The sequence below is a fragment of the Salmo salar genome, unplaced genomic scaffold (genome assembly GCF_965601325.2).
Source record: "Salmo salar unplaced genomic scaffold, fSalSal1 ptg000536l, whole genome shotgun sequence".
Classification (NCBI taxonomy): Eukaryota; Metazoa; Chordata; class Actinopteri; order Salmoniformes; family Salmonidae; genus Salmo; species Salmo salar.
In genome coordinates, this window is record NW_027675413.1 from 935,808 (window position 1) to 951,512 (window position 15,705).

Consider the following 15,705-nt stretch of genomic DNA (forward strand, 5'->3'; position numbering starts at 1 on the left):
GTAAATAAAATGACATATAAGAAGTATTCATCAGGAAGAAATATTATGTTTAGAGAAAAATATGTATTATAATATGTATATAATATTATATTGCATAACATATTGAATCAGATATTCAATCTAGTATTACAATATGACCATACAATTCTAGGAGACGGAAGATGAATCTATGTGTTGTTTGGGAATATGAACCAAATGCATCTGCCATTGTCCTTCTATACTACTGGTGTTAAATTAACAGTGTGTTTGTGAAGTCATGATGATCTCTTTGCAGGCTGTCAGGCTGTGGAGTCACAGAGGAAGGCTGTGCTTCTCTGGTCTCAGCTCTGAGGTCAAACCCCTCACACCTGAGAGAGTTGGACCTGAGTAACAATGACCTGAAGGATTCAGGAGTGAAGCTGCTCTCTGCTGGACTGGGGAATCCCCACTGTAAACTGGAGACTCTGAGGTCAGTATTCCTGTAGTTGGTCAACAAGTGATAACTGTTCACTAGATCCACATGTGTTTACCAGACACACATAGTCCACACCATATGTGTTTGGACAGTGAAACTTACAGTTTTAAATGTGGTGCAATGCTCCAGCATTTTGGATTTGAGATGTTTCATATTAGGTGACCTTACAGAATGTCACCTTTTAGTTGAGGGTATTTTCATATATATCTGTTTTACCATTTAGAAATTAAAGCACTTTCTGTACGTAGTTCTCCCATTTGAAGAAGTCTTAATTATTTGGACAAATTCACTTATATTGTATTAAAGTAGTCATAAGTTTAGTAGTTGTACCATATTCCATGCCTGAGGTGATTACATCAAGCTTGTGATTCTATAAACTTGTTGAATGCATTTGCAGTTTGTCTTGGTTGTGTTTTGGATTATGTTTTTCCTAATAGAAACTGAATGGTGAATAATGTCCTGTCATTTTGGAGTCACTTCACTTGTATTGTCAGTAAGAATAGAAGATGTTTCTGAACACTTCTACGTTCATGTGGATGCTACCATGATTATGAATAATCATGAATGAATCGTTAATGATGATGAATGAGAAAGTTACAGAGGCACAAAGATCAGACCCCCTCTGTTATTGGTGTTATTCTGTATACTTCTGGCCCTTCTTTGGACACTGTGTTAACTAACCTCTAGACGAGCTTCAATGCCATACAACTCTCCTTCCGTGGCCTCCAACTGCTCTTAAATACAAGTAAAACTAAATGCATGCTCTTCAACCGATCGCTGCCTGCACCTGCCCGCCTGTCCAGCATCACTACTCTGGACGGTTCTGACTTAGAATATGTGGACAACTACAAATACCTAGGTGTCTGGTTAGACTATAAACTCTCCTTCCAGACTCACTATAAGCATCTCCAATCCAAAGTTAAATCTAGAATTGGCTTCCTATTTCGCAACATAGCATCCTTCACTCATGCTGCCAAACATACCCTTATAAAACTGACCATCCTACCGATCCTCGACTTCGGCGATGTCATTTACAAAATAGCCTCCAATACCCTACTCAATAAATTGGATGCAGTCTATCACAGTGCCATCCGTTTTGTCACCAAAGCCCCATATACAGTGGGGGAAAAAAGTATTTGATCCCCTGCTGATTTTGTACGTTTGTCCACTGACAAAGAAAGGATCAGTCTATAATTTTAATGGTTTATTTGAACAGTGAGAGACAGAATAACAACAAAAACATCCAGAAAAACTCATGTCAGAAATGTTATAAATTGATTTGCATTTTAATGAGGGAAATAAGTATTTGACCCCCTCTCAATCAGAAAGATTTCTGGCTCCCAGGTGTCTTTTATACAGGTAACGAGCTGAGATTAGGAGCACACTCTTAAAGGGAGTGCTCCTAACCGCAACTTGTTACCTGTAAAAAAGACACCTGTCCACAGAAGCAATCAATCAATCAGATTCCAAACTCTCCACCATGGCCAAAACCAAAGAGCTCTCCGAGGATGTCAGGGAAAAGATTGTAGACCTAAACAAGGCTGGAATGGGCTGCACGACCATCGTCAAGCAGCTTGGTGAGAAGGTGACAACATTTGGTGCGATTATTCGCAAATGGAAGAAACACAAAAGAACTGTCAATATCCCTCGGCCTGGGGCTCCATGCAAGATCTCACCTCGTGGAGTTGCAATGATCATGAGAACGGTGAGGAATCAGCCCAGAACTACACGGGAGGATCTTGTCAATGATCTTAAGGCAGCTGGGACCATAGTCACCAAGAAAACAATTGGTAACACACTACGCCGTGAAGGACTGAAATCCTGCAGCGCCCGCAAGGTCCCCCTGCTCAAGAATACATATACATGCCCATCTGAAGTTTGCCAATGAACATCTGAATGACTCAGAGGACAACTGGTGAAAGTGTTGTGGTCAGATGAGACCAAAATAGAGCTCTTTGACATCAACTCAACTCGCCGTGTTTGGAGGAAGAGGAATGCTGCCTATGACCCCAAGAATACCATCCCCACCGTCGAACATGAAGGTGGAAACATTATGCTTTGGAGGTGTTTTTCTGCTAAGGGGACAGGACAACTTCACTGCATCAAAGGGACGATGGACGGGGCCATGTATCGTCAAATCTTGGGTGAGAACCTCCTTCCCTCAGCCAGGGCATTGAAAATGGGTTGTGGATGGGTATTCCAGCATGACAATGACCCAAAACACACGGCCAAGGCAACAAAGGAGTGGCTCAAGAAGAAGCACATTAAGGTCCTGGAGTGGCCTAGCCAGTCTCCAGACCTTAATCCCATAGAAAATCTGTGGAGGAAGATGTAGGTTCAAGTTGCCAAACGTCAGCCTTGAAACCTTAATGACTTGGAGAAGATCTGCAAAGAGGAGTGGGACAAAATCCCTCCTGAGATGTGTGCAAACCTGGTGGCCAACTACAAGAAACGTCTGACCTCTGTGATTGCCAACAAGGGTTTTGCCACCAAGTACTAAGTCATGTTTTGCAGAGGGATTAAATACTTATTTCCCTCATTAAAATGCAAATAATTGTATATCATTTTTGACATGCGTTTTTTTCTGGATTTTTTTTGCTGTTATTCTGTCTCTCACTGTTCAAATAAACCTACCATTAAAATTATAGACTGATCATTTCTTTGTCAGTGGGCAAACGTACAAAATCAGCAGGGGATCAAATACTTTTTCCACCCACTGTACTATCCACCACTGCAACCTGTACGCTCTCGTTGTCTGGCCCTCGCTTCATACTCGTCGCCAAACCCACTGGCTCCAGGTCATCTACAAGACCCTGCTAGGTAAAGTCCCCCCTTATCTCCGCTCGCTGGTCACATTTAACATTTAAGTCATTTAGCAGACGCTCTTATCCAGAGCGACTTACAAATTGGTGCATTCACCTTATGATATCCAGTGGAACAACCACTTTACAATAGTGCATCTAAATCTTTTAGGGGGGGGGAGGTTAGAAGGATTACTTTATCCTATCCCAGGTATTCCTTAAAGAGGTGGGGTTTCAGGTGTCTCCGGAAGGTGGTGATTGACTCCGCTGTCCTGGCGTCGTGAGGGAGCTTGTTCCACCATTGGGGTGCCAGAGCAGCGAACAGTTTTGACTGGGCTGAGCGGGAACTGTGCTTCCTCAGAGGTAGGGAGGCGAGCAGGCCAGAGGTGGATGAACGCAGTGTCCTTGTTTGGGTGTAGGGCCTGATCAGAGCCTGAAGGTACGGAGGTGCCGTTCCCCTCACAGCTCCGTAGGCAAGCATCATGGACCTGTAGCGGATGCGAGCTTCAACTGGAAGCCAGTGGAGAGAGCGGAGGAGCGGGGTGACGTGAGAGAACTTGGGAAGGTTGAACACCAGACGGGCTGCGGCGTTCTGGATGAGTTGTAGGGGTTTAACCTGTTAGGGCTAGGGGGCAGCATTGACACGGCTGGATAAAAAACATACCCGATTTAATCTGGTTACCACTCCTACTCAGTAACTAGAATATGCATATACTTATTACATATGGATAGAAAACACCCTAAATTTTCTAAAACTGTTTGAATGGTGTCTGTGAGTATAACAGAACTCAAATGGCAGGTCAAAACCTGAGAGATTCCTTTACAGGAAGTGGCCTGTCTGACCATTTCTGGAACTTCTTTGCCATCTCTATCATTTACTAAGGATCTCTGCTCTAACGTGACACTTCCCACGTCGTCCATAGGCTCTCATAGCCCGGGAAAAAACAGAATGTCGTCATTCCAGCCCCAGGCTGAAACACATTATCGCCTTTCTCAAGTGGCCCATCAAGAGACACTAGCTTATGCGCGTGACCCCGACCGCCCCCGCCTTTGGGATTTTTTCCTCTGTTTGCCGAAAAGGAGATTCCCTGTCGGAATTTTAGCGCTTTTCTACGAGAAAAATGACGTAAAAATTGATTTTAAACAGCGGTTGACATGCTTCCACGTACGGCAATGGAATACTTTGAATTTTATTGTCAGGAATTGCGCCAAGCGCGCGACACTTCTTTACTATTTCGGATAGTGTCTGGAACGCACGAACAAAACGCCGCTATTCGGATATAACGATGGATTATTTTGGACCAAACCAACATTTGTTATTGAAGTAGACGTCCTGGGTGTGCATTCTGACGAAGACAACAAAAGGTAATGACATTTTTATAATAGTAAATATGATTATGGTGAGTGCTAAACTTGCCGGGTGTCTAAATAGCGAGCCCGTGATGCCTGGGCTATCTACTGAGAATATTGCAAAATGTGCTTTCACCAAAAAGCTATTTTAAAATCGGACATATCGAGTGCATAGAGGAGGTCTGTATCTATAATTCTTAAAATAATTGTTATGCTTTTTGTGAACGTTTATCGTGAGTAATTTAGTAAAATGTTAGCGAATTCCCCGTAAGTTTGCGGGGGGTATGCTAGTTCTGAACGTCACATGCTAATGTAAAAAGCTGGTTTTTGATATAAATATGAACTTGATTGAACAAAACATGCATGTATTGTATAACATAATGTCCTAGGGTTGTCATCTGATGAAGATCATCAAAGGTGAGTGCTGCATTTAGCTGTCTTCTGGGTTTTGGTGACATTATATGCTGGCTTGAAAAATGGGTGTCTGATTATTTCTGGCTTGGTACTCTGCTGACATAATCTAATGTTTTGCTTTCGTTGTAAAGCCTTTTTGAAATCGGACAGTGTGGTTAGATTAACGAGAGTCTTATCTTTAAATGGCTGTAAAATAGTCATATGTTTGAGAAATTGAAGTAATATGATTTTGAAGATTTTGAAAATCGCGCCACAGGATGGCAGTGGCTGTTACGTAGGTGGGACGAATTCGTCCCGCCGGTCCCATAGAGGTTAATGGCACAGGCAGGGAGCCCAGCCAACAGCGAGTTGCAGTAATACAGACGGCAGATGACAAGTGCCTGGACTAGGACCTGCGCCGCTTCCTGTGTGAGGCAGGGTCGTACTCTGCGAATGTTGTAGAGCATGAACCTACAGATTCGGGTCACCGCCTTGATGTTAGTGGAGAACGACAGGGTGTTGTCCAGGGTCACGCCAAGGTTCTTAGCACTCTGGGAGGAGGACACAAGGGAGTTGTCAACCGTGATGGTGAGATCATGGAACGGGCAGTCCTTCCCCGGGAGGAAGAGCAGCTCTGTCTTGCCGAGGTTCAGCTTGAGGTGGTGATCTGTCATCCACACTGATATGTCTGCCAGACATGCAGAGATGCGATTCGCCACCTGGTTATCAGAAGGGGGAAAGGAGAAGATGAATTGTGTGTCGTCTGCGTAGCAATGATAGGAGAGACCATGTGAGGATATGACAGAGCCAAGTGACTTGGTGTATAGTGAGAATAGGAGAGGGCCTAGAACAGAGCCCTGGGGGACACCAGTGGTGAGAGCACGTGGTGCGGAGACAGATTCTCGCCACGCCACCTGGTAGGAGCGACCTGTCAGGTAGGACGCAATCCAAGCGTGGGCCGCGCCGGAGATGCCCAGCTCGGAGAGGGTGGAGAGGAGGATCTGATGGTTCACAGTATCAAAGGCAGCAGATAGGTCTAGAAGGATGAGAGCAGAGGAGAGAGAGTTAGCTTTAGCAGTGCGGAGAGCCTCCGTGACACAGAGAAGAGCAGTCTCAGTTGAATGCCCAGTCTTGAAACCTGACTGATTAGGTTCAAGAAGGTCATTCTGAGAGAGATAGCAGGAGAGCTGGCCAAGGACGGCACGTTCAAGAGAAAAGAAAGAAGGGATACTGGTCTGTAGTTGGTGACATCGGAGGGATGGAGTGTAGGTTTTTTCAGAAGGGGTGCAACTCTCGCTCTCTTGAAGACGGAAGGGACGTAGCCAGCGGTCAAGGATGAGTTGATGAGCGAGGTGAGGTAGGGGAGAAGGTCTCCAGAAATGGTCTGGAGAAGAGAGGAGGGGATAGGGTCAAGTGGGCAGGTTGTTGGGCGGCCGGCCGTCACAAGACGCGAGATTTCATCTGGAGAGAGAGGGGAGAAAGAGGTCAAAGCACAGGGTAGGGCAGTGTGAGCAGGACCAGCGGTGTCGTTTGACTTAGCAAACGAGGATCGGATGTCATCAACCTTCTTTTCAAAATGGTTGACGAAGTCATCCGCAGAGAGGGAGGAGGGGGGGGGGGGAGGGGGAGGAGGATTCAGGAGGGAGGAGAAGGTAGCAAAGAGCTTCCTAGGGTTATAGGCAGATGCTTGGAATTTAGAGTGGTAGAAAGTGGCTTTAGCAGCAGAGACAGAGGAGGAAAATGTAGAGAGGAGGGAGTGAAAGGATGCCAGGTCCGCAGGGAGGCGAGTTTTCCTCCATTTCCGCTCGGCTGCCCGGAGCCCTGTTCTGTGAGCTCGCAGTGAGTCGTCGAGCCACGGAGCAGGAGGGGAGGACCGAGCCGGCCTGGAGGATAGGGGACAGAGAAAATCAAGGATTTTGGATGCAGAAAGGGAGGAGAGGAGGGTTGAGGAGGCAGAATCAGGAGATAGGTTGGAGAAGGTTTGAGCAGAGGGAAGAGATGATAGGATGGAAGAGGAGAGAGTAGCGGGAGAGAGAGAGCGAAGGTTGGGACGGCGCTATACCATCCGAGTAGGGGCAGAGTGAGAAGTGTTGGATGAGAGCAGAGGGAAAAGGATACAAGGTAGTGGTCGGAGACTTGGAGGGGAGTTGCAATGAGATTAGTGGAAGAACAGCATCTAGTAAAGATGAGGTCAAGCGTATTGCCTGCATTGTGAGTAGGGGGGGAAGGTGAGAGGGTGAGGTCAAAAGAGGAGAGGAGTGGAAAGAAGGAGGCAGAGAGGAATGAGTCAAAGGTAGACGTGGGGAGGTTGAAGTCACCCAGAACTGTGAGAGGTGAGCCATCCTCAGGAAAGGAACTTATCAAGGCGTCAAGCTCATTGATGAACTCTCCAAGGGAACCTGGAGGGCGATAAATGATAAGGATGTTAAGCTTGAAAGGGCTGGTAACTGTGACAGCATGGAATTCAAATGAGGAGATAGACAGATGGGTCAGGGGAGAAAGAGAGAATGTCCACTTGGGAGAGATGAGGATTCCAGTGCCACCACCCCGCTGGCTCGATGCTCTAGGGGTATGCGAGAACACGTAGGCAGACGAGGAGAGAGCAGTAGGAGTAGCAGTGTTATCTGTGGTAATCCATGTTTCCGTCAGCGCCAGGAAGTCTAGGGACTGGAGGGTAGCATAGGCTGAGATGAACTCAGCCTTGTTGGCCGCAGACCGGCAGTTCCAGAGGCTGCCGGAGACCTGGAACTCCACGTGGGTCGTGCGCGCTGGGACCACCAGGTTAGAGTGGCAGCGGCCACGTGGTGTGAAGCATTTGTATGGCCTGTGCAGAGGGGAGAGAACAGGGATAGACAGACACATAGTTGACAAGCTACAGAAGAGGCTACGCTAATGCAAAGGAGATTGGTATGACAAGTGGACTACACGTCTCGAATGTTCAGAAAGTTAAGCTTACGTTGCGAAAATCTTATTGACTAAAATGACGAAAATGCTAGCTAACTAACACTAACACTACACTAATCAAGTCGTTCCGTTGTAATGTAATAGTTTCTACAGTGCTGCTAGTCGGTAGAGGTTGGCTGTCACCATAGCAGCACCCAACTGTAGCACGCGCTCCAGCAGGTATATCTCCCTGGTCACCCCCAAAGCCAATTCCTCCTTCGGCCGCCTCTTCTTCCAGTTTTCTGCTGCCAATGACTGGAACGAACTACAAAAATATCTAAAACTGGAAACAAATATCTCCCTCACTAGCTTTAAGCACCAGCTGTCAGAGCAGCTCACAGATTACTCCACCTGTACATAGCCCATTTATAATTTAGCCCAACTACTTCTTCCCCTACTGTATTTATTTATTTAGCTCCTTTGCTCCCCATTATTTCTACTTTGCACTTTCTTCCACTGCATATCTACCATTCCAGTGTTTTAATTGCTATATTGTATTTACTTTGCCACCATGGCCTTTTTTTGCCTTTACCTCCCTTATTTAACTTAATTTGCTCACATTGTATATAGACTTATTTTTCTACTGTATTATTGACTGTATGTTTGTGTAATACCCTTGTTTGAACCAAGTATTGAGTTTATTTGTTATAATTAATTGGTATTATATTTAAAAGATGATTGAATTGCTCCTAAACTGTAATGTTGTTAATGCATTATGCTTTTTGAAGAAAGATTTATTTCATGTATAAACTGTTGGGGATAGGGGGCAGCTTGTGACTACTATAATATACTGCCACTATTTTCACCACCAAAGAATAGCAGTGTGATTTTAATATGATTTGACTCTTTGCAGGCTGTCAGGCTGTCTAGTCACAGAGGAAGGCTGTGCTTCTCTGGTCTCAGCTCTGAGGTCAAACCCCTCACACCTGAGAGAGCTGGACCTGAGCTACAATCACCCAGGAGACTCAGGAGTCAGACTGCTCTCTGCTGGACTGGAGGATCCACACTGCAGACTGGAGAAACTCAAGTATGTAGAGGGTTTATGTGTCACGTCCTGACCAGCAGATGGAGCTGTTGTTGTAGTTTTGGGGTCAGGACGTGGCAGTCTTGTGTGTGTGTGTGATTGTTCTGTGTTGGTCTTGTGACTCCTGATCAGGAACAGCTGGGGATCGTTGTTCCTGATTGGGAGTCATATATGTAGGAGTATGTTTGTCACTTGGTTTTGTGGGTAGTTGATTTTGCACTGCTGTATGTAAGTACTTAGCCTGTAAAACTGTCGGTCTGTCGTTCTCTTTTGTTTATTGTTTTTCCCGTGTTCACGTTTATTTAATAAATTATCATGATGAACACGCAACCTGCTGCACCTTGGTCCATTTCCGCAGAAGACAGCTGTTACATTATGTCAATGCTCATATCAGACATGTTTGACTTTTCAGGCTAGTTAAGACAAACATTCTGACCACCACTTGGACAAAGTTATATGCTGACTGTGTGTGTGTGTGTGTGTGTGTGTGTGTGTTCAGGTGTATCCCTCATTGACTGTCTGTTTTTCTGCTTACTGCTACAGTGTGTAACATGGTGGAGAGAACAGAATGAAACCTGGGATTAGAAAATGTGAGTGTTGACTGCTGTGAAGAATATGACTAAGAATAAGTCTTAATTCAAGTTAAGTCAAAGTCAAAGACCCCCATCATTACTGACTTGGTCATATTAAATATCATCTGTAGTTCTACAGAAATCAGGACACAAACGTTTACAAAGAGTTGATATGACTGTGTGTGTGTGTGTGTAATTATTGTGAATAAGTGTGTGTGTGTGTAATTATTGTGAATAAGTGTGTATTATATTACCATACAGTATAACATGTGATCATTCAACAAGTCTCAAGTTACCTTAACTTCTCCTTTTGATACCTAGAAACATCTACATTAAATGAATTAGTGAAAAGTGAGTTAACATTCTAATGTGAATGATGATGATGATTTCTAATATTGTGTCTGGTTTCATCCATCAGATGTCTGTGATCTCACACTGGACCCAAACACAGTAAACAGACTCCTCTCTCTGTCTGAGGAGAACAGAAAGGTGACATGTAGGAGAGAGGAGCAGCCGTATCCTGATCACCCAGAGAGATTTGAGGACTGGGGACAGGTGCTGTGTAGAGAGGGTCTGACTGGGCGCTGTTACTGGGAGGTAGAGTGGAGTGGGATAATGGGGGCTGAAATAGGAGTGACATATAAAGGAATCAACAGGAGAGGAGTGGTTAAGGACTGTTGTCTTGGAGCCAATGACAAGTCCTGGTGTCTGTTCTGCTCTGACAACAGTTACATTGCCTGGCATAATAATAATCCCACTACCATAGACGTCCCCTCCTCCAGCTCCCACAGAGTAGGAGTGTATCTGGACTGGTCAGCCGGCACTCTGTCCTTCTATAGAGCCTCCTCTGACACACTGACCCACCTGATCACATTCACCTCCACATTCACTGAGCCCCTCTATCCAGGGTTTGGGGTTTATTATATTGACTCTTCAGTGTCCCTGAAATAATAACTGGACACAAACACACACACTGGACACACACACTGGACACACACACACTCAACACACACACTGGACACACACACACTGGTTGCACACACTCACACACTCACACACTCACACACACACACACTGGACACAAACACACACACACTGGACACACACTGGACACACACACACACACACTGGACACAAACTGGACACACACACACACACACTGGACACAAACTGGACACACACACACACACACTGGACACACACTGGACACACACTGGACACACACTGGACACATACAGACACTGGACGCACACACTCACACACACACACACACACACACACACACACACACACACACACACACACACACACACACACACACACACACACACTGGACACAAACTGGACGCACACGCACACACTGGACACAGACACACACACACACACACTGGACACAAACTGGACACACACACACACACACACACACTGGACACAAACTGAACACACACACACACACAACACACACACTCTCAACACACAAACTGAACACACACACACACACACACACTCAACACACACACACACTCAACACACACACACACACTCAACACACACACACACACACACATTCTGGACATACACACACACTGAACACACACACACACTGGACACAAACTGGACACACACACATAAACACACTCAACACCCATACACTCAACACACACACACACTCACACTCGACACACACTCACACTCGACACACACACACACTCGAAACACACACACTCGACACACATACACTGGACAGACACACACACACACACACTGGACAGACACACACACACACTGGAAACACACACACACACACACACACACTGGACAGACACACACACACTGGACAGACACACACACACACTGGACAGACACACACACACACTGGACACACACACACACACACACACACACACACACACTGGACACACACACACACACACACACACACACACTGGACACACACACACACACACACACACACACACACACTGGACACACACAACACTGAACACACACACAAACATAAACACACACTCAACACACACACACTCAACACACACACACTCAACACACTCGACACACTCAACACACACACACACTGAACACACACAGACACTGGACACACACACACTGAACACACACACACACACACACACTGAACACACACACACACACACACACACACACACACACACACACACACACACACTGGGCACATACTCACACACTGAAACACACACACACACACACACACACACTGAACGGACACACACTGGACACACTCTGAACACACACACACACACACACACACACACACTGAAACACACACACACACACTGAACAAACACACACTCTGGACATACACACACACACACACTGGACCCACTGGACACACACACACACTGGACACACACACACACACACTGGACACACACACACTGGACCCACTGGACACACACACCCACTGGACACACACACACACACTGGACACACACACTCACTGGACACACACACTCACTGGACACACACACTGACACACTGGACACACACACGCTTGACACACTGGACACACACACGCTTGACACACTGGACACACACACGCTTGACACACTGGACACACACACGCTTGACACACTGGACACACACACAAACACACTGGACACACACACATGACAGGCTTGTAATATTTTCTGATCTTTTACCACTTTGCATTTTTTATGATATATTTTACTGTTTATGTTTGTACCACAGGAGGTTGGTGGGACCTTATTTGGGGAGGACAGGCTTGTAATGGCTGGAGTGGAATAAGTGGAATGGTATCAAACACGTGGTTTCCATGTGTTCCATTTCATTCACTCTGTTCCAGACATTATTATGAGCCGTCCTCCCCTCAGCAGCCTCCTCTGGTATGTACTGTCCTGTATGTGAGAGAGATCCAACAAGGAATTACAATGTATGTATTACTTTTAATACCTGCAAATGGCAAATAAACTACTGGAACTCCTTATAAATGTCTGCAGCCGACAAGAGGTGAAAACACTACCGGAATATTCTGCAAATGTTGATGAAGACGTCACTCAATCCACCCAAAACAACATGCAGTCTTTCCACAAGACTCCCATGAAGTTATAGTGTGACGTTATGAGTCGACGTTAAAGTAACATTCTCACAACATACTGCACTTGTTTTATCCTGTTTTAGATGTATCCTCTGTTTAAACATTTAAACTCTTACAATAACACCGTTAAAATACCAATGTGATCATTTCTTGTCTTTTATGTTGGAAAAACAAATTGTACAATTATATGTGGACATACGCTCCATAGTTGTACAAGTATACATGGTTATATTGTACTTTTCATAATAAAACATACTTGAAACAAGAAAAAGCATGTTAACTGTGAAAACAATTTCGTTATTGATTTTTACATTGCTTCTCCCTGTCTCATGTTGACGTTTGTCATGAATCTTGACCTGGAGGTAGAACTGTGCGATTTCCTCTAGATATGTCAGCTGCAAAGTCAGAATTGGCTGTGGAAAATGTTTTATGGTCTTAATTTAAGGGAAGGATTAGCAGTGAGGTTAGGGTTGAGGTTAGGATTAAAATAGGATTGTATTACTTTGTGCCTGTGCAAGCCAGTGAATACTTTGCTGAACTGCCTCCAGGGCAAGATTCATGACAATAAATGCCAACCTGCCTCCAGGGCAAGATTCATGACAATAAATGCCAACCTGCCTCCCAGTCGTCCCCTCCTTATCTTTACAAGGCTGCAGAACATGCAAGCTAGTGATGTGGGGTTCTCTCATAACCCTCAGTCCCCAGGTGGGTAGATGGCAGGTTGAATAAAGAGAAGGTAGTGATGTGGGGGTTCTCTCATAACCCTCAGTCCCCAGGTGGGTAGATGGCAGGTTGAATAAAGAGAAGCTAGTGATGTGGGGGTTCTCTCATAACCCGCAGTCCCCAGGTGGGTAGATGGCAGGTTGAATAAAAAGAAAACAATAGGCTACATAAAAGAATCCATAAATGTATAATTATTATGTAATTTACACAAAACATTAAGGACACCTTTCTTTCCATGACAAACTGACCAGGCGTAACTCAATATTAGGAAGGTATCCTTAATATTTTGTCTACTCAGTGGCTCTGACCCTTTACGTAACAGTCAATACTCTTTGCCAGGAACCTTCTGTAACGGTTGGCGTCGGATGAAGCAGACCAAGACGCAGCGGGGAAATGTGCACTAATCTTTTTTTATTTAATTGGCAAAGAAGGTGAACCAAAAATAAACACATTCACCAAAAAGACACAGCGACGAATAACAGTCTAGTAAGGCACAAGGCACACAGAAAAATCTCCCACAAAACACAAACATAACACATACCAATATATAGGACTCTCAATCAAAGCCGACTACAAACACCTGCCTCCAATTGAGAGTCCAACACCCAAATACCTAACATAGAAATACTAAACTAGAGAGAACATAGAAATACAAAAAACATAGAACATAACCCAAAACCCAGGATTAATAAATCAAACACCCTTCTAAGCAAACCACCACCCCGAACCACATAAAACAAATACCCTCTGCCACGTCCTGACCAAACTACAAACACAAATAACCCTTATACTGGTCAGTACGTGACACCTTCTTTAAATGTTCCCAAATGCTCCCACACTGATGCTCACTCACAGCTGCTCCAGGGCCTCTTGGGTTGAGGAGTCATTCTCTTCTAACCTGATCACAGCTACTCCAGGGCCTCTTGGGTTGAGGAGTCATTCTCTTCTAACCTGATCACAGCTGCTCCAGGGCCTCTTGGGTTGAGGAGTCATTCTCTTCTAACCTAATCACAAACAAAGACAAGATTCAAACAAATAAACATGATGGTCCAACATAATAGGGGACGGGGGGGGGGGTATAGGGAAGGTAGGGGAGAGGAGGGGGGGTATAGGGAAGGTAGGGGAGAGGAGGGGGTATAGGGAAGGTAGAGGAGAGGAGGGGGTATAGGGAAGGTAGGGGAGAGGAGGGGGTATAGGGAAGGTAGGGGAGAGGAGGGGGTTATGGGGAAGGTAGGGGAGAGGAGGGGTATAGGGAAGGTAGGGGAGAGGAGGGGGGTATAGGGAAGGTGGCAGAGAGGAGGGGGTATAGGGAAGGTAGGGGAGAGGAGGGGTATAGGGAAGGTAGGGGAGAGGAGGGGGTATAGGGAAGGTAGGGGAGAGGAGGGGGTATAGGGAAGGTAGGGGAGAGGAGGGGGGTATAGGGAAGGTAGGGGAGAGGAGGGGGGCATAGAGAAGGTAGGGGAGAGGAGGGGGCATAGTGAAGGTAGGGGAGAGGAGGGGTATAGGGAAGGTAAGGGAGAGGAGGTGGGGGCACAGGGAAGGTAGGGCAGAGGAGGGGGGATAGGGTAAGATAGGGAGAGGAAGGGGGGTATAGGGAAGGTAGGGGAGAGCAGGGGGTATAGGGAAGGTAGGGGAGAGGAGGGGGTATAGGGAAGGTAGGGAGAGGAAGGGGGGTATAGGGAAGGTAGGGGAGAGGAGGGGGTATAGGGAAGGTAGGGGAGAGGAAGGGGGGCATAGGGAAGGTAGGGGAGAGGAGGGGGTATAGGGAAGGTAGGGGAGAGGAGGGGGGTATAGGGAAGGTAGGAGAGAGGAGGGGGTATAGGGAAGGTAGGGGAGAGGAAGGGGGTATAGGGAAGGTAGGGGAGAGGAGGGGGGGTATAGGGAAGGTAGGGGAGAGGAGGGGGGTATAGGGAAGGTAGGGGAGAGGAGGGGTATAGGGAAGTTAGGGGAGAGGAGGGGGTATAGGGAAGGTAGGGGAGAGGAGGGGGTATAGGGAAGGTAGGGGAGAGGAGGGGGTATAGGGAAGTTAGGGGAGAGGAGGGGGGACTTCCTCCATGTCAGGTAAGCAGCCTCCAAGTCTACCCTCACCAACTGACCAGACTGAGTGAGTTCTGAACATCCCTCTCTGTCCTCTGATGCTGCGTCCAAGTCTTCTTGGGTCTTTCTGGTGTCTCTGTCTTGATTTTTTCAGTTCTTTCCCAGGCTGCCTGAAAAACACATAAAGATGGAACATTCATAAGAGTTATAAACTATCAAAATAAAGAGAGTCCCACACTCCATATATAAACTCCCAGTCATTTATTGGGTATTTACCATTGTTTCAGCATCACTGT

At 46.0% G+C, this 15,705-nt stretch overlaps 1 pseudogene; it reads left to right on the plus strand.

Annotated features, from left to right (window-relative positions):
* The first annotated feature begins 9,945 nt into the window (after positions 1-9,945).
* Positions 9,946-12,170, plus strand: LOC145876271 (stonustoxin subunit beta pseudogene; annotated as a pseudogene).
* Positions 12,171-15,705: the final 3,535 nt, after the last annotated feature.